The sequence below is a fragment of the Haematobia irritans genome, chromosome 2 (genome assembly GCF_050003625.1).
Source record: "Haematobia irritans isolate KBUSLIRL chromosome 2, ASM5000362v1, whole genome shotgun sequence".
Taxonomy (NCBI): Eukaryota; Metazoa; Arthropoda; class Insecta; order Diptera; family Muscidae; genus Haematobia; species Haematobia irritans.
The window spans coordinates 228,701,929-228,728,558 of record NC_134398.1 but is presented as its reverse complement, the minus strand read 5'-3'; positions in this window follow the sequence as shown (position 1 = coordinate 228,728,558).

The window sequence follows — 26,630 nt, the reverse complement described above, 5'->3', positions numbered from 1 at the left end:
ATTTTAAATCTTTTGAAAATTTTGTAAAAATTTTATTTCTATAGAAAATTGTGTCAAAATGTTATTTCTATAGAAAATTTTGTTAAAATCGTATTTCTATAGAAAATTTTGTCCAAATTTTACTTCTATAGAAAATGTTGTCAACATTTTATTTCTATAGAAAATTTTGTCAAACTTAATTATATACGTATTTAATCGGTCATTTTAAGTTTAATATATACCACGTATGGACTACGTGGTATATATTACGGTATTAGGAAGTTTTCAGATACCTTGTCATCGGCAAAAGTTACCGCAACCCAAGTAATTCGATTGTGGATGACAGTCTTCAGTAGAAGTTTCTACGCAATCCATGGTGGAGGGTACATAAGCTTCGGCCTGGCCGAACTTACGGCCGTATATACTTGTTTTATTTAAAGAAATCGTCTTTAAATTAACTAATACATTGAATATTTAGATTTAATATAAAAATGTTTCAAATATATGCTAAAATTTATTTTGGGGATTTTGCATATTTGGTTTACATTTTTGTTTAATTGATTGTATGTGTATAGTTTGGTAAGTGAGATATGTATAATAATTTTAATTTTCTTCATATTAGATTTACAGCAATGGTCGCTAAAATTCTAAGCTCAAAACGACATCACAAAATAGTGTAATGGCTATTGGTAAACGATCTTCATATCTGAAAAATGCATCTGCTGATATGTGCTTACAATAGTGTTGTTTTCAGTGTACCCAATATATTAAAACAAAAATTCCATAAATTAATATTAAGAATTTTTCAATAATGAAATATTATTTTTATATTTTTTTTTGTCAATTTTTTTTCCACTAGCGAGTAGTAAGAAACTTCAACGTCTTCGAATGGCATCCCTAGTGAACATATATTATTTCGTATAATATGTCACATATTTTTAGTCGGATTTATGGCGAAACTTATAGTAATCCCTTTTTAATTGTTTTTAAAGCATAGCATTAGGCATAACTAAAAATCATAGTCTAGTCTACAATGAAGAAGCGATAAATAAATGAGAATAAATGTAATAAATTTAACTAAATGTTATTTTTAAACAAATGTGATTGACCCCCATTTTCATGAAGCTCCGTTTGTACTACGTTAGCTAACGAACTTTTAAACCGAACTATAGGCATATCGGTCATCTTGTCTACATATTCCATATGCCAGTTAGGAGCTTAATTGCTGAAAATGTTTCAGTTAATGTTAACTGGAGCGAAGATATTTGCAATTTACGTTCTGTTAACTGGCAGTTAAAGACTAATGGAGCTGCATGAAAATGTCCGTGAAAAGTGAAAAATATTTTAACTAAAATTTAGTCGAAGTCGAATTTAGTAAAGAAAATAACAATATCTATTTAAATTATTTTATGAGTAATTTTTAAAATTTATTAAGTTTTTATTGTCAATTTTTATTTTAAATTAAAATAAAAATAGATATAATTTAATTTTGTATTATAATGGATCAAAAGTACCATTTGCACGCAGAGAAGAAACATGATTGCCACAATCATATTCGCAAAATAATATGATAGCAGCTATTTTTGCGGCGACCATGTAACATTTTAACCTGCAACCATGTTGGCTCAGTGAACATGGTTCTAAGAAAAATACAATTGTCCTCATCTAAAATGTTATTATATTGATAAAAAGAATTTTGTTTCCATTAAAAGACAATGGTCACGATCTAAAATGTTATGTTATTCGTCAAAAATGTTTTTCTTCTAGTTAAAAGAACATGGTCATAATCTAAAATGTTTTGATTTTTATGAAAAAACTTTTTTCGTCGTCGAAAAAAGGACGCCACTTGAGAAAAGAAAACACAAAATCAACTTTATTTATTTGTTTTTATTTATTTATAAACTAATTCATTGTTTATTTGTATTTATAATGTCGTGCAAGCAAACTTCACATATTTTTACACACTCTAGTTTGGTTCAATTTCAACAATAAGTAATCATTCCATATTTACTTCGTGACCATCAAATGTACAAACGCAGACATCATGTAACTGCAAATAAAATTAAATTATACCATATATCAAAATGCAGAACAAAAACCAGGTATATTTTTTTCAATTACACTTTCCTTGTTTGTATTCACATAAAACCAAGTGCCATTTCTGAATAAATAAATAAACACAATACACAATAATTCCGTATTCTCCGTCCATTCCAAGAAACAATCAACACACGACTGACGCGCAAAATGAAAATCGTGTGTACCTGCTCAATGTTTTTATAAAATTCTTGTCGCTGCAAAAAAATTAAAAAATTAAATGGTCACGAAAACAATGTACATGGTCTTTATGGCCATGTAATGGTTGTAGACATGTCTATACGTAAACTATAAAAATATTTTTTTCTCTGCAAAAAAGTAAAAAAATTGAATGGTCAGATACATGATTTTCCTGACCATATAATGGTCTCAAATTCTATCATTTAAATAATAGAACATGTTTGCGGCATTAGAGAACCATTTAAATGCTTATTGCCAACATATATTTTTCTCCGCTCGAAAATTATTTTTACAAAGACAAAATACATCGTTTTCGCGACAATTACATACTCTAAATAAGCATTAAATGGATGCGGCAACCATGTCCAAACATGTTTTTCTGTGCGTGTGGTTTTATTCTTTTAGAAATTTGAAGCTTTATGCTTAATCCACTTTCCTTTAAAATCCCCACTCGGTGACGAAAAAAACAATTCATATTGTTTTTATTATAGTGTGCTAATATTAACATTCAAGTAAATCTATAAGATTTTATATCCTTCGGCTTTATTATTATTTGATTTTATTTGGAAAATGCGCAAACTTATCTTTAACCCTCCGTCCCGCATAACTACAAAACCCGTCTAGGTTATAACTTTCGAGTTTGTCCGGATATGTAATGGAACACTTTCCGGCCTGAAAGAAATTTGTTGCTGGAAAATGAAAAAATGGCACATGGTTGTGAATATAAATGGCGCTTTTTACTCCGTGGTTTTTGTGGCATTTATTTGAAGGAAACAATTTTCGGGATGAGTTCGTTTGAGGTCGCATTGAAACAATTTTCAAATACGAACATGATGGAGCTTTTTTTCTTTATCGTTTCGAGGATGTTGTTTTGGTGTTGACTGATGCCAAAGAAAACTTGAATTTCGCAAAAGAAGTCGTGCATTTTTTTTTATTTGTATTGTCGTTGTCGCAAAAGCCTATTTACTGCATTAGGGCGGATTTTATAATGACAATGCAGAAAATTTGAATATTTGATGTTTTTATTTTGTCAATGAATAAAGATACTAATACCGTGGTTTAATGGTATGTTTTCAAGAATTAAATTTTAATGGAAAGTAAAAAAAAACATAAAAAATTTTATATTGCTTATTTATACAAAATTATTGTTATATTAGTTTACATCTAATTTTAAAATGCTATTTCACAATTCTATAAAAAATGTAAGCTAAAAATGTATCCAAAAATGTATCAAACATTTTGAAAAAGTGTGGCACTTTTTGTGCCACTTTTTATACCCTAAACCACATAGTGGTCAGGGTATAATAAGTTTGATCGGCCAAAAAATGTGCCTACCAGAAATATTGATTTTAGACCCCATAAAATATATACCGATCGACTCAGAATCACATCCTGAGTCGATCTAGCGCTTGGTGTCCGTCCGTCTGTCCATGTATTTGTTGTTCACAGGATTCCGGTCGCAATTATTAACCGATTTGGATGAAATTTGGTACAGGGTGTTTTTGGGCACAAGGACGAACGCTATTGAATTTGGAAGAAATCGGATCAAATTTAGATATAACCCCCATATATATGTATCGCCCGATTTCGACAAATGGAGTCACGTTGCGCTTTTTTACAAACCGATCGTCATCAAATTTTGCACATAGTAAACTTTTTCATCACCCTTTAAGTCTGCAAAATTTCATCGAAATCGGTTCAGATTTAGATATAGCTCCATATATATGTATCGCCCCATTTTCCCAAATTTGGCCATAAAAACCTTATTTATTAAGCGATCTTACTCAAACTTGGCTTACTCTAATCTTTTATAGTACTGACAATATGTGCCAAAAATAATCGAAATCGGTTCAGATTTAGATATAGCTCCCATATATATGTATCGTCCGATTTTGCCAAATTTGGCTGTAAAACCCTTATTTATCAACCGATAGTGCTCAAAGTTGGCTAAATATAATCTTCTAGACCTCTAACTGTAGGTGCGCAATTTCATCGAAATCGGTTCAGATTTAGATATAGCTCCCATATATATGTATCGCCCGATTTAGTCAAATTTGACCGTAAAACCCTTATTTATCAATCGATCGTACTCAAAGTTGGCTAAATGTAATCTACTATAGCACTAACTGTATGTGCGAAATTCCGTTCGAAATCGGTTCAGATTTAGATATAGCTCCCATATATATGTATCGCCCGATTTTGCCAAATTTGGACCAAGGTTGGCTAAATGTAATCTTCTATAGCACTACCTGTATGTGCAAAATTTCATCGAAATCGGTTCAAATTTAGATATAGCTCCCATATACATGTATTGCCCGATTTTGAAAAATTTGCCCCTAATAACCTTATTTTTGACCATAGTGACCTCATTTATTAACTGATCGTACTCAAATTTTACACAGAGTGACCTTCAGTGGTATCAATCGTACCTGCAAAATATTATACAAATTGGTTCAGATTTAGATATAGGTCCCATATATATGCATGGCTCGATTTTCCCAAATTTGACCATAATACTTTTATTTATTAACCAATGTTACTCAAATTTCAAATTGGGATGTACTAGCCGATCCTATTTAGACTTACATGTAGCTCTTACATAAATCTATTGCCCTATTTGTAGAAATTTGGATTTATTACCCACAACTAATTGGCCGATTTCCTCTTTTTTAATAATGGACTCAATATTAGTGGCATACTAACATAGCTCTTTTGGTGCAAAATAAACTATAGCTCCTAATATTAGACATTTCTGCTCAGATTGTGACGAGACACCCATAAAGATGTACCCACCTTTATGTTCTCCAAAACCTATACCAATGATACCCCACAAATGCTTATGTTTACTACTAGGGGTGGTTTAGGGTATGATATAGTCGGCCCCGTCCGACTTTCTACTTTACTCTCTGGTTTTTAAAATGGACTTTTATTGCGACTGACAATTTTTTTTTTTAAATTCTCAACAATAACGCTGATGGTAGGCACATTTTCAGGCAGATCAAAGAGCGGTTGGACGTAAAAAATAAAAAAAAATAAATTGCAAGTTTTTAGCCTAAAACAGTAAGTGATTTAATTTTCAACACAGTCTCCCTTGACTCAATCGGTTTGGCCGAACCATACTACAACTACTTCAATTCAAAACTGTGTTGCCCAGAAAACTCATTCAAATTTCTAAACCAGCAGAGATGAGGTGAAATGGGATATGTGAGTCGATGGGTTACTACACCCTCAAAAAAAAATCGCTTCTGTAACATATGCCCCAAACACATTTTAATTTAATTTATTTATTTTCATATGTAACTAAGCCTTACAAAGGCCTTATACAGTTACTTAAAACAATATTTTAAATACTACTCAAATATATATGCTTCAACAATATATATTTTCAGGATTGGTCCAAACAAAATATTGTTCAAACATACTATGTTTCACCTTAAGCATACACGGGTAGAAAAAAATTTTAATGAATTTTTCTTTGTGTATATATATTTTTAAGGCGCCAATTGGTTACTTCCATTCTTTTACTTGCAGCATACTCTCTAGGTCTCTATTTCTAAACACATATATGTTTATAGGCTATTTCTAAATTAATATATGTTTGCATCCAAGCATATTATATTTACAAACATTTTATGTCCCAAACATAATATGTTCTAACATATTAACATATATGTCCCAAACATGTTATGCTAGCTTATGAACATTATATGCTTGCATTTAAAAATATTGTGTTAAAAAATTTGAGTTCCAAACATATAATTTTTACACACAAACTTATGAAAAACAATCCTTTTCGTCCGTGTATGATGAAAGAAACATTTTTCTTCGTATGTGGGGCATTCTTCCTTCAATTTGGCGAAATATTTTTCTCATTTGTTTGAGGCATACTGAGAATAGAGAATATTTCATTGGGTTGGGGAAGTTTTCAACAGAATATTTTGATTTGCAAATTCCACTGTCTCCGATTCAAGAGATAATTTGAAACATATTTTAAATATTAAAAATATGAGATTATAAAAACAATTAAAATTAAATGAATGTTTTGCTTCTTTTTTTTCTTAACAATGAATATGAAAACCAAAAAACTAACTATATGAATCCCATAAAGTAGAAAAGGATTTGAACAAAAGTTCATAAAACTTTGGTAATAAAATAGTAATCATGCATAAATTAGGTTGTTGCTGGTTTTGTTTTGCTTTAGTACATTTCTCTTCAAAATATCGTTAGGAAACAAATGTAGCCTTAATCTACGATTTATATATAGTAGTGGTACGGTTACATCTGTTATACTCAACTACCACCTGTTAAAGGGAATATCTGAGTTGGAGAAACGAAATGACGTAGAAAAAACCCACAATGACTTTTGATGGCAATACGAAAAACAGCTCAAGGCGATGGCTATAAAAATGACTTAGTGGCTGATATTGTGGTGAATATTGGCATTTATGTAAAATACAGAGACAACCGCAATGTCTAAAGTGTTGCACTTCACTCAGACGGTGATATTCCACAGCTAGATTGTCTGCCAATCCGTCCGTCCATCCTGTTGTCTCTCTTTCTCTCTCCGTCTCACACCGGCTAGTACCATATCACATATCAATGTTTAAAAATCATAAAAAGCCATTTAGGCGACTATAACAAAGCAAATCTCAAAGCTAATAAAAAGCAATAGGACAAGGATATGACTAAATTCATAACTTCCTGTGCCAATATTGTGCAGGTGGAGAATATGACTTATGAATATGTTACTAAATTGGTGGAATTTTTTTTGTTTGTTTTATTTTCTCTAGCATTTATGGTTTGAATTGGCATAGCTTGTTTATGGGTAACAACACTCTAAGGAATATCTAAATACGCTGCAGATGTGAATGATATCTATCAATTAAGTTAAACTAAGGGTTAATAGAGTAAAACTGTAGATGAGTTCACTAGAATCAATTCAATTCAATTGATTTCCTTTAAACGATCACGAGCCGTTTAAGGTAGGTTAAGTTAGATAAGGCAGCTCAAGCTTACGCTCAAAGAAAAAATGTTTTCAAAGATTTTGTTCCAAATTTAAAGAAAAATATTTTTAAAGGAAAGATTGCGAACTTTCATTTCATTAAAATTTTTATTAATTAGACATTTGTCTACTTATTTATTCGCGCTTATTGGACAAGAAGATTAATGGAACTGATACTATTAAGCTATTGAAAAGAAAATGCCAGATACCAATCTCACAAGCCTGACTATAACAGGTTGGCTAATAAGAAAAACACATTTTTTTGTCAAAATTCGTTTTTATTATTCAACATAGTTCCTTTCAAGAGCGATACAACGATTATAACTACCCTACAATTTTTATACCCTTCACCACTACTGTGGTACAGGGTATAATAAGTTTGTGCATTTGTATGTAACGCCTACACGCTCACAAAAAATCGCTTCTGTAACATATACTCCCAAACATATTTTGCTTCAAGCATATACATTTTTGGCTATTGCCCAAACATTTATATGTTTGATCTCTACCAATATATAATATGTTTAAAAGCATATTGGTCTAAACAATATATGTTTGGGTAGTCTAAGTTCCAAACATTTTGTATTTTTGCATCCAAATTCAATAATGTTGTCGTCCAAAAAACAATATGTTATTATGTGACCATATAATATGTTTGGAAGCATTTTGCACCCAAAAATATTATATGCTTAAAAAAATTCTCCCAAACAATATTGTGCTCAAAATTTTATTTAGTTATTTATATATTTACAATCATAATGAATTATGAAAATAAACAGGTAATATAGGTGCTAACAACATAGGTTTTCGACCTGAATGCTCAAAATTTTGTTTCTGCCCAATTGTATATTCCCCGACATCTTTCTCACTTCCACGAGATTTTTTAGTTCTTAGCACCTTTTTCTGTAATACAAACATTGTAGAAGAAATTATTCAATTTTATGATTTTTTTATTTTAATTTTACCTTTTGCCGGACGGGGATTCAAACAGCGGACCACACAGTTTGTAAGGATCAAAGAAGTAGCTGATCAATTGCCAAAGGAAAAATAAAATGTTAATTTTGTAATAACAAGCAACAACCACCAACTTAATTCAATATCGCTCCCTGTTAAATAGGGCTCCAAGCTACTAAACACATATATGTTTATAGGCTATTTCTAAATTAATATATGTTTGCATCCAAGCATATTATATTTACAAACATTTTATGTCCCAAACATAATATGTTCTAACATATTGACATATATGCCCCCAACATGTTATGCTAGTTTATGAACATTATATGCTTGCACTCAAAAATATTGTGTTTAAAAATTTGTGTTCCAAACATATAATGTTTATAGCCAAACATATGAAAAACAGTCTTTTTCATCCGTGTAGAAATATTGCTCATAGACCCATCTTTTAGTATACCGATCGGCTTAGAATTAAATTCTGAGTCGATTTAGCAATGTCCGTCCGTCTGTCTGTCTGTCTGTCTGTCTGTCTGTCTGTCTGTCTGTCTGTCTGTCTGTCCGTCCGTCTGTCTGTATATGTAATTTTGTGCACAAAGTACAGCTCGCAATTTTTGGCATAGGGCCGTTTCTTGGGACAGAGACAATCGCTATTGGTTTTGGAAAAAATCGGTTCAGATTTAGATATAGCTGCCATATATATTTATCCCCGATTTGGTAATAGTTAGCGTGTTTATCAACCGATTTTCTTGAAATATCGTACATCCAAATATTTTACGAGTCTCGAAAATCTTGCAAAATATCAGCCAAATCGGTTCAGATTTAGATATAGCTCCCATATATATCTTTCGTCGGATTTAGACTCATATGACCACAGAGGCCAAAGTTTACTACCGATCTTCGTGAAATTTTGCACAGAGGGTAGAATTGATATTCTACCAATGCTTGGTAAATTTAATTAAAATCGGTTCAAATTTAGATATAGCTCCATATATATCTTTCGTCCGATTTAAACTTATATGGCCACAAAAGCCAGAGTTTTGCCGTGATTTGCTTCAAATTTTGCACAAGGGGTACGTTTAATAATATCGTTAAGTGTGTCAAATTTTGTTAACATCGGTTCAGATTTAGATATAGCTCACATATATATCTTTCGCCCGATTTGGACTTATATGGTCTCAAAAGCCAGAGTTTTGCCCTGACTTACTTCAAATTTTGCACAAGCGGTACTTTTAACGATACTATTGTATGTGCTAAATATGGTTCAGATTTAGATATGGCTCCCATATATATCTTCCGTCCGATTTGCACTCATATGACCAGGGGGCCAAAGTTATACTCCCATTTACGTGAAATTTCGCTTAGATAGCAGAATTATTATTCTAACTATATGTTACATGTCAAATTTAGTCAAAATCGGTTCAGATTATATATAGCTCCCATATATATAAAGCATCCCACTGTTATACATTTGAGACCCATTTTCAATGGAAGTTTCCTCCAATTAAGTGGATAGCGTTAGCCTATTTAAATTTTAATTCTAGAGATTTTGTAGAAGTAAAAAAATTGTCTCCTTTATATAGCTTCCAGCAAATGTGAAGTAGTTGAGATGGTAACACAAATTTTGGCCTACATAGGGGTGAAGGGTATAATATAGTCGGCCCCGCCCGACTTTAGACTTTACTTACTTGTTTGATACCATTTTGGTAGTACTCCTTCGGTTTTGCCTCAAAATAAATAGGCCTCAGTTTCGGCGATCTCCTCTTCATTGCAGCCAAATTTTTTCCCTGCGAGCACCCTTTTGAGGTCTGAGAACAAGAAAAAGTCGCTGGGGGCCAGATCTGGAGAATACGGTGTGTGGGGAAGCAATTCGAAGCCCAATTCATGAATTTTTGCCATCGTTCTCAATTAGTTGTGGCACGGTGCGTTGTCTTGGTGGAACAACACTTTTTTCATCTTCATATGGGGCCGTTTTGCCGCGATTTCGACCTTCAAACGCTCAAATAACGCCATATAATAGTCACTGTTGATGGTTTTTCCCTTCTCAAGATAATCGATAAAAATTATTCCATGCGCATCCCAAAAAACAGAGGACATTACTTTGTCAGCGTACTTTTGAGTCTTTCCACGCTTCGGAGACGGTTCACCGGTCGCTGTCCACTCAGCCGACTGTCGATTGGACTCAGGAGTGTAGTGATGGAGCCATGTTTCATCCATTGTCACATATCGACGGAAAAACTTGGGTGTATTACGAGTTAACAGCTGCAAACACCGCTCAGAATCATCAACACGTTGTTGTTTTTGGTCAAATGTGAGCTCGTGCGGCACCCATTTTGCACAGAGCTTCCGCATATCAAAAAATATTGATGAATGATATGACGCTTGAATTTTGCATACCAATCAATTATTGTGGATTTCCCGGGGGCAGATTCCGGAAACGCATTATCAAGCCAAGTTTTTGCTTCCACCGTATTTTTTCCCTTCAGAAAACAGTATTTTATCAAAACACGAAATTTCCTTTTTCCATTTTTTCACAATAACAAAAGTTGCTTCACAAAAGACGCTCTATCTCACAAACTAATTGACTTACAGACGTCAAATTTTGACACGAATCAGTTGAAGGTTGGTACTATATAAAAATAATATGCATTTAATACTAGCGACGCCATCTATGTGTCAGACCGGGGACTTATCAGCCAACCTGTTATACACATTTCCATAGTTGTTAGTAAGATCTGCCTTAAAAAGTAGTCCATTGTAATTATATATAAATTTGTGGATTCGAATTATATTATAAAAATAAAAAATAATAAAAAAAAATTAAAAAAAAAAAATAAATTTTTAAAGAAATTTTTTCTTAATATTATGTAAATTGTGATTTCTAAAATTTAGGTTACATGATTGTAGAGAACCTTTGAAATACTCAGAAATGCTATAAATATTTCTTGGAAGAAGGTAAACCACCGTTGAAAAACTTGGTACTCGGAAGAAATTGTGGTTGAACTTATCACCCTTTGTGGCTTTTTCAAAATGAACACTTCCAAAAATTAATTATCATCGGAATGCTCCCACACTAAAAAAAAAATATTTACGTAATATTAAAGATTACGCAACCCAAATTTTAGGATGCGAAATTTACAAAATATTAAGGACAAATTTCTTAAAAATAACGAACTTTTAATTAAAATAAAGTTTATAATCTTTGTTTCAAAAATTTGTTTCGTTAAATTTAGGACACTAATTTTGTAAATTTGCGTTCCTTCGTTAAAGTTACATGTCTTTAAACTAAGGAAAAATTTCCTTAAAGTAAAGAAACATATTTTTGATTTAAAGAAATCATTCTTAAATTAACTGAAATATTGAATCTTCAGATTTAAGATAAAAACGCTTCAAATATAGGCTAAGACTTATTTTGAGGATTTAACGCCTTTGGTTTAAAGTTTTTTTTTTGTTTTTGGAATTAAGAAAACATTTTTTAGTTTGAAGTATCCTTTGTAATTTGGATCTTTTAATTGGCATTTGTTTGTACGTGAGTACCTTTATTAATAAAGCGCGAATTTAAAGCCAGGTCTCTAAAAAATGTCTTTATTTTAAAGAAGCCGCATCTTTGGCTCGGAATCAATACCAAAATCCTTAAGGGAAGGTCAAAATCTTTGGATCCAAGTAAACTTTTTTTAAGTGCATGTAATATGAGCATTGATTTTTTAAAAATGGAAAAAATATTAAAAATATCTTATTGGTTATTTGTAGTAGACCCATGAAGGTATTAAAACATATACTCTAATTTCATCTGAGAAAGACCTCACTCACTTCCCAGCAAAGTGGAAAATGGCGATAAATGAATAGGAAGATTCTTTCCGATTGAGATATGAAAAATTTATGTTTTTTCCACTATGAGAGCTCCTTCTGTATCCCCTGAATATTTTATATTTATCAGTTGAGTTGGTCTGAAGAAGATGACAAAACAGTATTTTCCCATATGGATAATTTGTAAGTGGGGTATCCCATTTCTATGTTGTTGTACTAAACACACTGAAAAAAAGCATGATCGTTTCCAAAGATTTTGTCTTTACTTTAAAAATTTTGATATTGATTCCGAGCCAAAGAAGAGGAGAACACAAATAAGTATTAAGTATAAGTATTAAGTATAAGACACAATTCTCTTTTAAATTTGGGTTTCTAGGAAGCAAATTTTAATTTTTCATTTTTTCAGCTTGTTTTCTTAATAAGCTATCAAAGTCCTTTAAAAACAAGTTAACGACAACTTTATTTTCCCAATTCAGACTCGACTTCCAGTAGAAATGTTGCTATGTTGCAAGTAAAAAACGTCTTTAAAATAAAGTGCTGAAAAACGTGTCCTATGCAAAAAGACAAAAAATTTAAAGACAATTTCATTAAATCTAAAGAATTTTTCTGAATTATTAAAGTCAAGTGTACCTTAGCCCAAACATTTTTTCTTTCATGTTATGATACCCATTTTTAAGTGAAATCACTTAATTATAAGGACAATACGACTTCATTGAAAAGTTTATTGACTTTTGGACAAGGAAAAAAATTTTATATTAGAGAAATGCGTCTTCTATGCTAAGCAAAATTTGCATTTGTATTTTAAAGACATGAAATCTTTCACCTCACGACAATATTTTTTTCAGTGCAGATACCAAACTAAGAGTTTCCTTCCTTACATCTCAAGAACTCCTTTTCAATTTATTGAAGACATCATCACACTCAGTTAACTTATGTTTCTTTAAGAATAACTGTCAAAGGGAAGGTTCTTACTCTCTTTCTCCAGCACTAAAAAAAAATTCTGTCATAAGCCCAAATATTTCATGTCCTTAAGATGCGTATACGAGTTTTACTCAACATGGGAAACACATTTCTCTGATACAAAGGATTTTATAAATATTTAAGCAAAAGTCAATAAACGTTGTTTTAACCTAAAATTTAAGCGATTCGATTTAACCAAAGACCATTTGCATTGCATACTTTTTGTTGATATATTAAATGTTAATAATTATTGACAAAACAATTGTTGACATTTTTATCCTTCAAAATTTTACAAATTTTGCAAATACATATTATTTGCAATCACATAATAACATAAATTAAATAATTGTCTATATTTAAATTCCAAATAATAATGGTAATTATTGGGAGGATATTGTGAAATAGTTATGATGACCTTCTTTATAACATATATCGCCCCATCATGTTTACAAAACAAAAAAACAATTTTTAGATTGATTTACTTGCACTAAAATGCATAAACATCATAAAATAAATGATAATGGTTTTATTATTCTATCAATTGAAAACAATAAAAACAGACAAACTAAGCCATGAACTCCTCTTGAACAAAACATAAAAAAAAGAAAACTAAAGAACACTTAAATGTCGGCCACTGCAGTTGCAACGTAGTAGACACAAACGTTGGCCAATATAAAAATGCCGCTTTTACTGCAATCACAAAATGAGCCGCATACAAATTTGATTTGGCCCAACTTTGACTGACAGAGTGACTTGAATACATTTGGTCATTAGCCGAATGATAAGAAGTGGCTATAAATGAATTGTTTCTAAGCTTCAACCACATTTAAGCGTGCAATAAAAAAATTCGTAAGCATTACCAGCATTCTACAAAATATTTACACAGCTGTGCGCTTAGAAAATCCTCTATGCGGTATAAAATGCCATGTAGACTAAATAATAAACTAAATTTATATATTACATTATAATAATAAATATTATATATTATTAGGCGACACATTTTTGGGGGTACAAAAGAAAGGTAATTTTCTGTAGATATGGCGAATAGCATTAATTTTCTAAAATGATGCAGTTTCAGTGGAGAAAATTGCATTCTCCTAAAAATATTGACATTGTTGTTTGGTTTGTTGTGTATGCGTGTGTGTTGTTGTTGTGTTTGGCTTTTGTTTTGACATGGGAGACTGAAGGTCATGGGAGAATGAAGTCATGGGAGAATAATGCATTGATAGAGAGTGATTGAAATCAACTGCAATAAGAGAATAGAATTTTGAGGTAACCAAATGTTTTTCACTCATTCAGCTAATGCTTAAAATCACATTAACTCCCACATTTGAAGGACATCATTTCTAAAATATACTCAAGGACCACCACATGGAGAATATGAGAAATTAGATTGGACAATTTTGATGAGACAATAAGCCCAAATTACGGGAGTTCGGTTTGCTAATAAATTTACTATGGACAGTTTGGTTAAACAATGCATTTTAACCCACAATGCATTTCGTTCCTCAGAAAATAAACTCTTCTCTCACTTTATGTGAGCACAATTGATGGCTGATTTATTATTGAGGTGGAGGATTTCCCAAATGCAATCCCAATGTTGGATTATCACCTCCCAGTAATGCTAGTGTCATTTCACAGTGTTTCACAGCTTCTCTAAGTGGTGAATTGCCGTTTGGAGTGGGTTATACAGAGGATGGCTCATGTCATAGAATCGGGCAGAATTTCACGACGTGTATTATCTCCATGGACTGAATATTCAGAGTCTAAAATAACAGGCTGCGCCTAAACTACCTAACTTACGAGTAAAATACCCACACTCACAGAAGAGTTTTCTTTCAGAGGAACATCTGTTTAAAGCAAATAAAATTTCTTTGAGACAATAGTTTGTCATTAATTCTGCTTTATTTCTTTTTGCAGGAAATACTTTACATTAAAGGAGGAAGTACTTTCGTTTCGGAGGAAAGTACTTTTTTGGGTGCACTTAGATAGATCACTTTGTAATTCACCCACTCCACCGCTATAAGTAAATTGTTTAATGCAATTGCCACAATTATTATGCGAATATAGTATTTTGCGTATTTTTGCAAACGATAACAAAACAAACAAGAACGATGACAGCAGGAAAGACATGAACATTCAACTCAAGAAACTCACAAGTCGTACGCGGCGGTGGTGGTTAACGACAATGATGATGATGATGGTATGCAATGGATGGTTTGGCGGTTGATGGTTTGACTGTTGAATGTTTGCTTTCAAATTAAATCAGGTTATGAAAATCACGGTGGGTTGAGAAAGTTGTTTTGTTAGACGTTTTCATTTGACCACGTTTTCAATGTGGGCAAGTCTTTGCCATCAAACCTAATCTAAAATGAGCAGTTTATAAATATCTTGGACATGTTTTGCATACGGCCAATAGTGCTAATATTTGTCATGTCTAGATCCTGCTCAAAGACATTGCGCTGATGTTATCATGGAAATCATGAAATAAACCAAACAACAACAAAAAAATACAAATACGAAAACACTGTTTGAGCTAGAAGCATTGGGAGTGTGTGTGTGTGGCTTTATCATTGTTTGGGAATTTCTTAAGCAAACAGGTCCTTTGGACGACCTTCCCAAAGGATTGACAACAAATTATTGACTTGAAAATATTTGCATATGCACACTCTTATCTCCCCTTTTTGATAGGGTGGCATTCTAGACAAACAAAAACCTACCTAATCCACTTGACAAAATATTAGTTAAGATAAGACCAAGGAAGATCTGACAAATGAATTCACAAATAAACAAGACAAAATTTACATTTTCAAAAGAAATATGTAGGAAAAGCTTTTGGAAGGACTTTGAATATGAAATTTGGCAAGAGATATTCACTTTTAGATACATTGTTCAAGCCATATCGACTTGATAGTTTTTAAGGTCTTAGGCGACTAATCGAGTTGACCATTTGTAATATTCTTGATAGATCTAGAACTACTCTGTAAACAGTCGTCTCAAAAGTATGGACTTAGATGTTCGCTACGCTGAAAAAATATTGATCTAATGTGAAAGATTATGCAACCTAAATTTTAGGACCACCAATTTAATATTAAGGGCCAATTTTTTACAATTATGATATTTGAATTAAATGAAGGTCCATTTTGCTTCAAATTTTTTTATTAAATATAGGACACACATTTTTGAAATGTATGACCCTCCGTTAAAGTCTTTAAATCAAGGCCAGTTTTCCTTAAACTAAAGAAAAAACATTTTTAATTTAAAGTAATAATTTCTAAAATTAAGTGATATGTTCCATTTTCGTAATAAAGATAAAAAAGCTTAAAATATAGGCTAATGATTATTTTGAGGATTTTGCATTTTTGTTTCAAAGTTATTTTTGGAATTTATACAAAAAATTGATTTGAAGTATTTGTTATAATTAGGATTTTTTAATCTTATTTTTATGTGAATAACTTTGTTAATATATCTCAACAAAAGAATAAATATTCGACAATCTGTGTCCTAATTTTAAATTTATAGAGCATAGATATAAAGCTAGATACACCTAAAAAAAGTGAACCCACCATGGAAGAAAATGTAGGTTTATTTTAGAAAATTTTAACTAAAATAGTTTTCTAATTGCACTCAAAAAAAAGTGAACTCTCTATTTCACTAAAGCCAATTTAACTTTCGTTTAGTTCATGGAATTATTATGTTTGGAGAAAGTTTCCTCTACTCTAATATTTTTTTGTGTAATAATAATAATAATAATAATATACACAAATGAAGGATAAAGATTAACTAAATTCGTGTCTTCCACAATATTTCTTTAAATTTGTAAATTTTACTACAAATGCGTTCATCATGAACTTCGTATGTCACTAAAGACATTCTTGCAATTTTGAACTCCAATTTTTTCCTTCAAACTACAAAATTTTCTTTAACAAGTGAAAAAACTTAATTATGTCTAATAAATTTTCTTGAATTTGTCGAAAAATATTTACTTATTTTTATGACATCGGCGTGATGCCAGCGTTGGTTATATTGTTTAGTTAAAATTTTCTAAAAATATTCCAAATTTTCTAAAATTAACCGAAATTTTTCTTCCTAGTGAATTCACTGTTTTTTCAGTGTGCAACATGTTACAAATAAGTTCAATTTTTTTTCTGGTTGTTAAGAAAATTTCATATGTTTAAAGAAAAAATTGGATTTAAAAATTGTTAAAATGTCATTAGCGCTATAAGAAGTTCAAGACATATACAAATTTAGTAAAATTTACTCATTTGAGCGAAGTATGAACTCAATTTAAGCAAACTTCTGCCATTTTTGGAAAATATGAACTAATTTATTTTTTAGTAAAATTGTGCACTATATTTGTATACAACTTTTTTTTCTTGTTTTTAGTTCACGCCATTAAATTTAGCAAAAAATTTTCCAATTGATAATTGTTGATAAAAACGAAAATTTATATATACAGGTCGAATATAATAAAAACATCCATAATTTAGCAAAAAATTATTCAAATAAGGAACATTTGCTCATATTGTGCAAAATATAACTAAAATCAACTAATCTTCATAAACTAAAACAAGTGTAAACGGCCGTAAGTTCGGCCAGGCCGAATCTTATGTACACTCCACCATGGATTGCGTAGAAACTTCTACGAAAGACTGTTATACACAATCGAATTACTTGGGTTGTGGTATCTTAAATCGTTTTCTAAATTGTGAGTTAGTCCACACGTGGTATATATTAGACAAAAATGTATGTAAGTCTACAAATAATTACGAATCGATATGGACTTTTGCACGGTACGTAGGGAGCCAGAATTGAAATATGGGTGATGCTTATATGGGGGCTATATACAATTATGAACTTGATATGGGATCGATTTATCTGAGGGCTATATATAACTATAGACCGATATGGACCTAGTTAGGCATGGTTGTAAACCAAATACTAGCACAATGTATCAAATTTCAACTGACTCGGATGAAATTTGCTCATCCAAGAGGTTCCAAAACCAAAGGGGCTCCGGAGGTCAAATCTGGGGATCGGTTTATATGGGGGCTATATATAATTATGGACCGATATCGACCAATTTTTGCATGGGTATTTGAGGCCATATACTAACACCATGTACCAAATTTCAGCCGGATCGGATGAAAATTGCTTCTCTTAGAGGCTCCGCAAGCCAAATCTGGGGATCGGTTTATATGGGGGCTATATATAATTATGGACCGATGTGGACCAATTTTTGCATGGTTGTTAAAGACCATATACTAACATAATGTACCAAATTTCAGCAGGATCAGATGAAATTTGCTTCTCTTAGAGGGTCTGCAAGCCAAATTTGGGGGTCCGTTTATATGGGGGCTATACGTAAAAGTGGACCGATATGGCCCATTTGCAATACCATCCGACCTACATCAATAACAACTACTTGTGCCGAGTTTCAAGTCGATAGCTTGTTTCGTTCGGAAGTTAGCGTGATTTCAACAGACGGACGGACGGACGGACATGCTCAGATCGACTCCGAATTTCACCATGACCCAGAATATATATACTTTATGGTGTCTTAGAGCTATATTTCGATGTGTTACAAACGGAATGACAAAGTTAATATACCCCCCATCCTATGGTGGAGGGTATAATAAAGTTCAGTTGGCTTTAGCGCCCCTTTTTTGGGTGTAGCTACCTAAAACTGTCTCGATTTTAAAAAAGCAGCATCTTTGACTCGGAATCAATAAGCCGTTTTTTGAGAGTAAAAAATGTCGTTGTTTTAAAGATGGGACCTCTTTGTATCGGAATCAATACCGAAATTCTTAAGGGAAGGTCAAAATCTTTGAATCCAAGTAAGCGTTTGTTTTTAGTGTATGTACTACCTTCCCTTCTTAACCCTTTTACTACCGAAATAAATCCAATATTAAAAAATTTAATTTTTCTTCCGTTTTTACTTGTGATATCAACATGTAGAACAAAAAATGGAATTTTGGGGACCTACCTCAATTACTTTAAGAGCTATATACGAATTTGTTCTGATAACTTGATTCTTGAATTCCAAATGGGCTTACGAAAATAATCGCTATAATATCTTTCGAAGTGTGAAAAAATACATAAACAAACCCGAAAAATATCAGCTATAGTATGAAAGTCCATTTACTAGGGACGTACAGTAGAAAAATGGTCTCAAAATTTCGTATTTTTCTTTTATTGTTAAAGAAGTTTATAAAAATGCATTTTAGTGCTCAACAATATGGAAAATATTTATATCTTATTTAGGCTAAAGCCTCTACTTTACAATAGGTTAGGTTAGGTTAAAGTGGCAGCCCGATTAAGATTCAGGCTCATTTAGACTATTCAGTCCATTGTGATACCACATTAACTAAAAGTACCTATTACAGATGGGCACTTCTAGTTTTAACCGCTGAATCTTCTCGATTATTTTCTTCTGTTGAACCAACCAGATTGTTCCAAAAACATTAGCAGACTGCTTAAGTTAACGTTTTCCAGGTCCGCCAATAATCTGAAGCTATATGCCCCTAAAATTTGCTTACGCCTTACACAAAATGCAGGACACTCACACAAGAGGTGTTTTATTGATTCCTTTTCCTTCGCACCAATAGTTTTTGCAAAATCGCGTATCAGGCAGCGACCCGTTATAGCAGATATCAGGAGTGATATCTGGCGTTTCGAGAACACTAGCATATCTAGTGTGCGGTTTAAGTTTAAATGGAGCCATATTTGCTTGGTGTCGTTACAACCCTAGCAATTCTCCCATCGAACATTTGCCATCATGACAGCCTTCTCACGCAGTAAGAGCTTGCAGGTAACCAGAGGCATACCAACAGATTCTAGTTCCCCTGGAATATGTAAGGTAGTTCCTAGCCTTGCTAGCTCATCTGCTTCGCAGTTCCCCGGTATGTACCTATGGCCAGGCACCCATATTAGGTGAATATTGTGCTGCTCAGCCATCTCATTGAGAGATTTGCGGCAGTCGATGGCCGTTTTCGAGTTGAGGAACACAGAGTCCAAGGATTTTATTGCAGGTTGACTGTCTGAGTATATATTAATGCCAATATTGCTTGGAGCATTACTTCTCAGCCAATTCACCACTTCTTTTATTGCTAATATTTCAGCCTGAAAAACACTACAGTGATCAGGTAATCTTTTCGCTATTCGAAGTTCCAGATCTTTAGAATATACTCCCAAACCCACTTGTCCATCCAATTTGGAGCCATCAGTGTAGAAATCTATATATCTTTTATTCCCCGGGATCCGTGTACACCACGCCTCACTATTGGGAATTAGAGTCTCAAATTTTTTGTCGAAAAGTGGTCTCGCCAAAGTGTAATCCACTACGTTAGGCTCATCTGGCATTACTTTGAGGACCGAACTATGACCGTACATTTTTTCTGACCACAGCGATAGCTCACGCAACCGCACAGCCGTTGTTGCAGCTGACTGTTTGGCCAAAATGTCTAAAGGCAATAGATGTAGCATGACATTAAGGGAGTCTGTTCCTGTCCTTCTAAATGCGCCTGAGATACATAAGCTCGCCATACGCTGAACTTTATCTAAACAAGTCGGTTTCTGAAGTGCCGGCCACCAGACTACAACACCATATAGCATTATAGGTCTAACTATTACCGTGTATAGCCAATGCACAATTTTTGGTTTTAGTCCCCACTTTTTCCCTATTGCCTTTTTGCACGAGTATAAAGCTACCGTTGCTTTCCTCGCCCTTTCTTCAATATTAAGCTTAAAGTTCAGCTTCCTGTCCAAAATAACGCCAAGGTATTTTGCACACTCACTAAATGGAATTTCAATACCCCCTAAGGAAATGGGAGTGGGAGTTTTGCGATCCTTGCAGTACATGACTACACCCTCACAAAAAATCGCTTCTGTAACATATACTCCCAAACATATTTTGCTTCAAGCATATACATTTGTGGGTATTGCCCAAACATTTATTTGTTTGATCTCTTCCAATATATAATATGTTTGAAAGCATATTGGTCTAAACAATATATGTTTGGGTAGTCTAAGTTCCAAACATTTTGTATTTTTGCATCCAAATTCAATAATGTTGTCTTCCAAAAAACAATATGTTATTATGTGAACATATAATATGTTTGGTAGCATTTTGCACCCAAAAATATTATATGCTTAAAAAAATTTCTCCCAAACAATATTGTGCTCAAAATTTTATTTAGTTATTTATATATTTACAATCATAATGAATTATGAAAATAAACAGGTAATATAGGTGCTAACAACATAGGTTTTCGATCTGAATGCTCAAAATGTTGTTTCTGCCTAATTGTATATTCCTCCACATCTTTCTCACTTCCATGAGATTTTTTAGTTCTTAGCACCTTTTTCTGTAATGCAAACATTGTAGAAGAAATTGTTATATTTTATATTTTTTTTTAATTTTACTTTTTGCCGGACGGGGATTCGAACAGCGGACCACACAGTTTGTAAGGATCAAAGAAGTAGCTGATCAATTGCCCAAGGAAAAATAAAATGTTAATTTTGTAATAACAAGCCACAACCACCAACTTAATTCAATATCGCTCCCTGTTAAATAGCGCTCCAAGCTACTAAACACATATATGTTTATAGGCTATTTCTAAATTAATATATGTTTGCATCCAAGCATATTATATTTACAAACAGTTTATGTCCCAAACATAATATGTTCTAACATATTAACATATATGTCCCAAACATGTTATGCTAGTTTATGAACATTATATGCTTGCACTCAAAAATATTGTGTTTAAAAATTTGTGTTCCAAACATATAATGTTTATAGCCAAACATATGAAAAACAGTCTTTTTCAACCGTGTAGTTCTGTCCTTGCAGGATTTACCCCAAGACCATTATCTTTCGCCCATTTCTCAGTCATCCGGAGGGCTCTCTGTATAATATCTCTAACTGTTGATGGGAATTTTCCCCTGACTGCTAGGGCCACATCATCTGCGTATGCCACCACTTGTATCCTTTCTTTTTCTAGGGAAACCAGAAGGTTGTTTATAGCAACATTCCAAAGAAGAGGTGGTAGAACTCCTCCTTGAGGAGTGCCTCTGGTCACATACCTTTGTATGTTTGCTTGTCCTAGTGTGGCTGAAATGCGTCTCTTCCTTAGAAGTTCCTCTAACAGCCTAAGTATACCGGATCAACATTCAGAGTTGTCAGTCCATTTAATATCGAGCTCGGATGGACGTTATTGAACGCCCCTTCGATGTCTACAAACGCCACGATTGTGTATTCTTTGATAGATAGTGAGTTTTCAATAAAGCTGACTAGTTCATGCAAAGCGGTCTCAGTAGACCTGCCCTTCGACTTTAAAATAACATCGAGAAATAAATCGAAATTATGTGAGGAAATAGAGTTTGGTGAAGTTTTCGAATGTCCTCTTAAAGGGTTAAACCCTTACTTAAAACCAAATTTCTCAAATGACATTTTCTAACATTTAAGTAAAATAAAGGACATATTTGAAGTAATAATTAAAGCCAAATTAATCCCTCGGTCTGTAATGAGCCAGCAGGAGAAACATTGAAAGGGTGTGCCTTAAATCTGGCAAACACTTAAAAAAAAACCTTTTCATCTTCTTTTTTTGTGGGTTGTTCCATTTCATTCAACATCAGGTTCGAGCAAAGTGTTAGAATTTGCACAGCTATTATCGAAAAGTTAACAGGTCATTAAGTTTTGCTGCTACAATAGACGAGTAAGAGTAATTGTTCCACCACACCCATACCATGCTTTAGCAAAAATGCCAATGTAAGGACATGTGGGTTTAGTTTTCAAGTAGAGGATAAATTTCAACCACATAGCCACTTTAAGTTTTTTTTTTTCAATGCGTTTAAATAAATTACTCTTAAAGCAATGTAAATTTTTAAGTGTCTTCACTATTTGGGAATGGAAGTTTTATACTGAACAACGTCGCTTAAAGCATCCTTAAGATTTATGGCTAAAAATGTGCAGAGTTACTCACTTTGGTTTTATTATTGAGATGAGATTTTGAACTCTTTGTTTGAATTCTCGTTTGCGACAGTTATAAAAATATAGTCTTGTACATTTTGCGTTGGCATTTGTTTTTAATTCCAAAACGAAATTACATGAGAAATTCAGCGGAAATACAAGGGATTGATTGTGTGCCTTTCCAGATATCCTCACACAGTGGTTGTCAGTTGTTCGAGGGAAACAAAATTGGTAACCAAATTATAAAAGGTGGTTAAAATTTCAAGGGCCGATGTTGATTTTGAATAAAACACAAACTATTTAGGAAATTATTGTAATATTATTTTATTATGATATATTGGTATTACTCAATTATGTATGGAACAAAATATCGGCCAAATGGGCGCCGCGACCTCGGTGGCACACCTTCATCCGATGGTCCAAATTTTCGATGACGCTGAGGCATAATGGAGGTTCTATGCCGTTAATGTGCCGAATTATCTCATCCTTTAGCTCTTGAATTGTTGCTGGCTTATCGACGTACACCTTTTCTTTCAAATAACTTCAAAGAAAAAAGTCCAACGGTGTCAAATCACATGATCTTGGCGGCCAATTGACATCGCCATTACGTGAGATAACACGACCATTGAATTTGTTGCGCAAAAGAGCCGTTGTTTCGTTAACTGTGTGGCAAGTGGCACCGTCCTGCTGAAACCACATATCGTCCACATCCATATCTTCCAATTCGGGCCATAAAAAGTTCGTTATCATCTCACGATAGCGAACACCATTCACAGTAACTGCCTGAACGGCATCATTATGGAAAAAATACGGCCCGATGATGCCGCCAGCACATAAACCGCACCAAACAGTCACTCTTTGTGGGTGCATTGGTTTTTCGACAATCACTCTTGGATTCTCATTCGCCCAAATGCGGCAATTCTGTTTATTGACGAATCCACTGAGGTGAAAATGTGTCTCATCACTGAAGATGATTTTCTTCGAAAATTGATCATCCACTGTTGCCATTTCTTGAAACCATTCTCCCCATTCAGGACGTCCATGGTTCAAATTGAGTAAGTCTGAAATAGAGAAATGTCAAATAAAATTCGGAAAAAAACTTGGCGTTTAGGTGTGGTTCACATTCAACATCGGCCCTTACAATTTAACCACCCTTTATTCAGTAGACGATCATATATATGTTCGTCACCAATGAGGTTATAGATCATGATGAAGACATTATATATCACTCTTTGACATTTTTTGTGGTTAGAACCGAGATATGGCCAAATTGAGACCTTACTGACTGGACTCTAAAATTGGTCCCCTCAATATGGAAAAATTTTATCAACTTTACTTTTTATACCCTAAACCACATAGTGGTCAGGTTATAATAAGTTTGATCTGCCAAACAATGTGCCTACCAGAAATATTGATTTTAGACCCCATAAAATATATACCGATCGACTCAGAATCACATCCTGAGTCGATCTAGCGCTTGGTGTCCATTGGTCCGTCCATGTATTTGTTGCTCACAGGATTCCGGTCGCAATTATAAACCGATTTTGATGAAATTTGGTATAGGGAGTTTTTTGGGCACAAGGACGAACGCTATTGAATTTGGAAGAAATGGGATCAAATTTAGATATAGCTCCCATATATATGTATCGCCCAATTTCGACAAATGGGGTCACGTTGCGCTTTTTTTTCAAACGGATCGTCACCAAATTTGGCAAAAAGTAATCTTTTTCATCGCCCTTCAAGTCTACAAAATTTCATCCAAATCGGTTCAGATTTAGATATAGCTCTCATATATATGTACCGATATATGTATCGCCCGATTTCGAAAAATTCGCCCCTAATAACCTTATGTTTAACCATACAGGCCTCATCTCTTAACTGATCTTACTCAAATTTTGCACACACGCAAAGAAAAAAAAAAACGTTTGGAAAATGTGTACCGAAAACGTTCTTCTTTTGTTAGAGTTTTTTCAATTGCTTCGAAAATTTTAAACTTGTATCACCAAAAAAATTCGTTTGTTACAAAACTTTTATTTTTTTAATAAAAAAAGTTATTTTTGAAACAACAACACAGTCCATTTCGTTTGTATCAAACACTGTTCTTTTCTGAATTTAGGTTTTTAATAAGACACATTTTACAGTTCAAAATTTAATATACTACAATGTAATGTTGAACATTTTTTTGGAATCTTCCGAACATATGTGGAATATATGTAAAAAAAAAAAACGTTGGTCGAAGCAGGGATCGAACCCACGACCCTTGGCACGCAAGTCGGACGTAGCAACCACTGCTCCACGGTGACAAACTAAATGTTTGTTTCTGTTAAATAAACTTTGTTTATTCGGTTCGTGGGCGCCGCAAGCTATGCTATATAAATATAACTTACATAGCTCAGTGGGTAGTGTATTGGCTTACAAAGTGCGTGGTCCGCGGTTCGATTCTCCGTCCAGGCGAAAGGTAAAAAAATTTTAAAAATTTATAAAATCGTATAATTTCTTCTACATTGTTGGTATTACAGGAAAAGGTGTTAAGAACAAAAAGACCTCGTGGATGTGAGAAAGATGTGATGAAAATGCAATTAGCAAGAAAACAATGTTTTTTTTTTTTTTGAGTTAGTCTTCATGAAATTGTTTTTACATCCTGGAAAAGAATAAACGTTTATCACAAAAAGTATATACTTTTCTTCCAAATACACTTCCTTAGAGCGAAAAGCAAATGAGAAACGAACTTTGTTTGTCTAAAATTTCGTTTGGGAGGAAAGAATTATTTTTTTGCGTGCAAGGTAACCTTTTGTGCTATTAATCAATCCCGAAAAATATTATGCAAATTGGTTCAGATTTAGATATAGCTTCCATATGTATGCATCGCTCGATTTTCCAAAATTTGGCTATAGTACTCTTATTTATTAACCAATTTTACTCAAATTTCAAATTTTGATGTACTAGTCGATCGTATTTATACACGCAAAGAAAAAAAACGTTTGGAAAACGTGTACCGAAAACGTTTTTCTTTTGTTAGAGTTTTTTGAATTGCTTCGAAAAGTATACACTTTTATCACCAAAAAAATTCGTTTGTTACAAAATGTTAATTTTTTTAATAAAAAAAGTTATTTTTGAACCAAAAACACAGTCCATTTCGTTTATATCAAACACTGTTCTTTTCTGACTTTAGGTCTTTAATAAGACACATTTTACAGTTCAAAATTTAATATACTACAATGTAATGTTGAACATTTTTTCGGAATCTTCCTAATATAGAATAGAATATATGTAAAAAAAAAAAAAAAAAAAACTTTGGTCGAAGCAGGGATCGAACCCACGACCCTTGGCATGCAAGTCAGACGTAGCAACCACTGCTCCATGGTGCCCAACTAAATGTATTTTTCTGTGAAATAAACTTTGTTAATCGGCTCGTGGGCGCCGCAAGCTATGCTATATAAATATAACTTATATGGGTAATTGTCTATTGATGACAATAACGGCTACATAGCTCAGTTGGTAGTGTGTTGGCTTACAAATTGCACGGTCCGCGGTTCGATTCTCCGTCCAGGCGAAAGGTAAAAAAAATTTAAGATTTATAAAATCGTATAATTTCTTCTACATTGTTTGTATTACAGAAAAAGGTGCTAAAGAACTAAAAAACTTCGTGGAAGTGAGGAAGATGTGAGGGAAAATGCA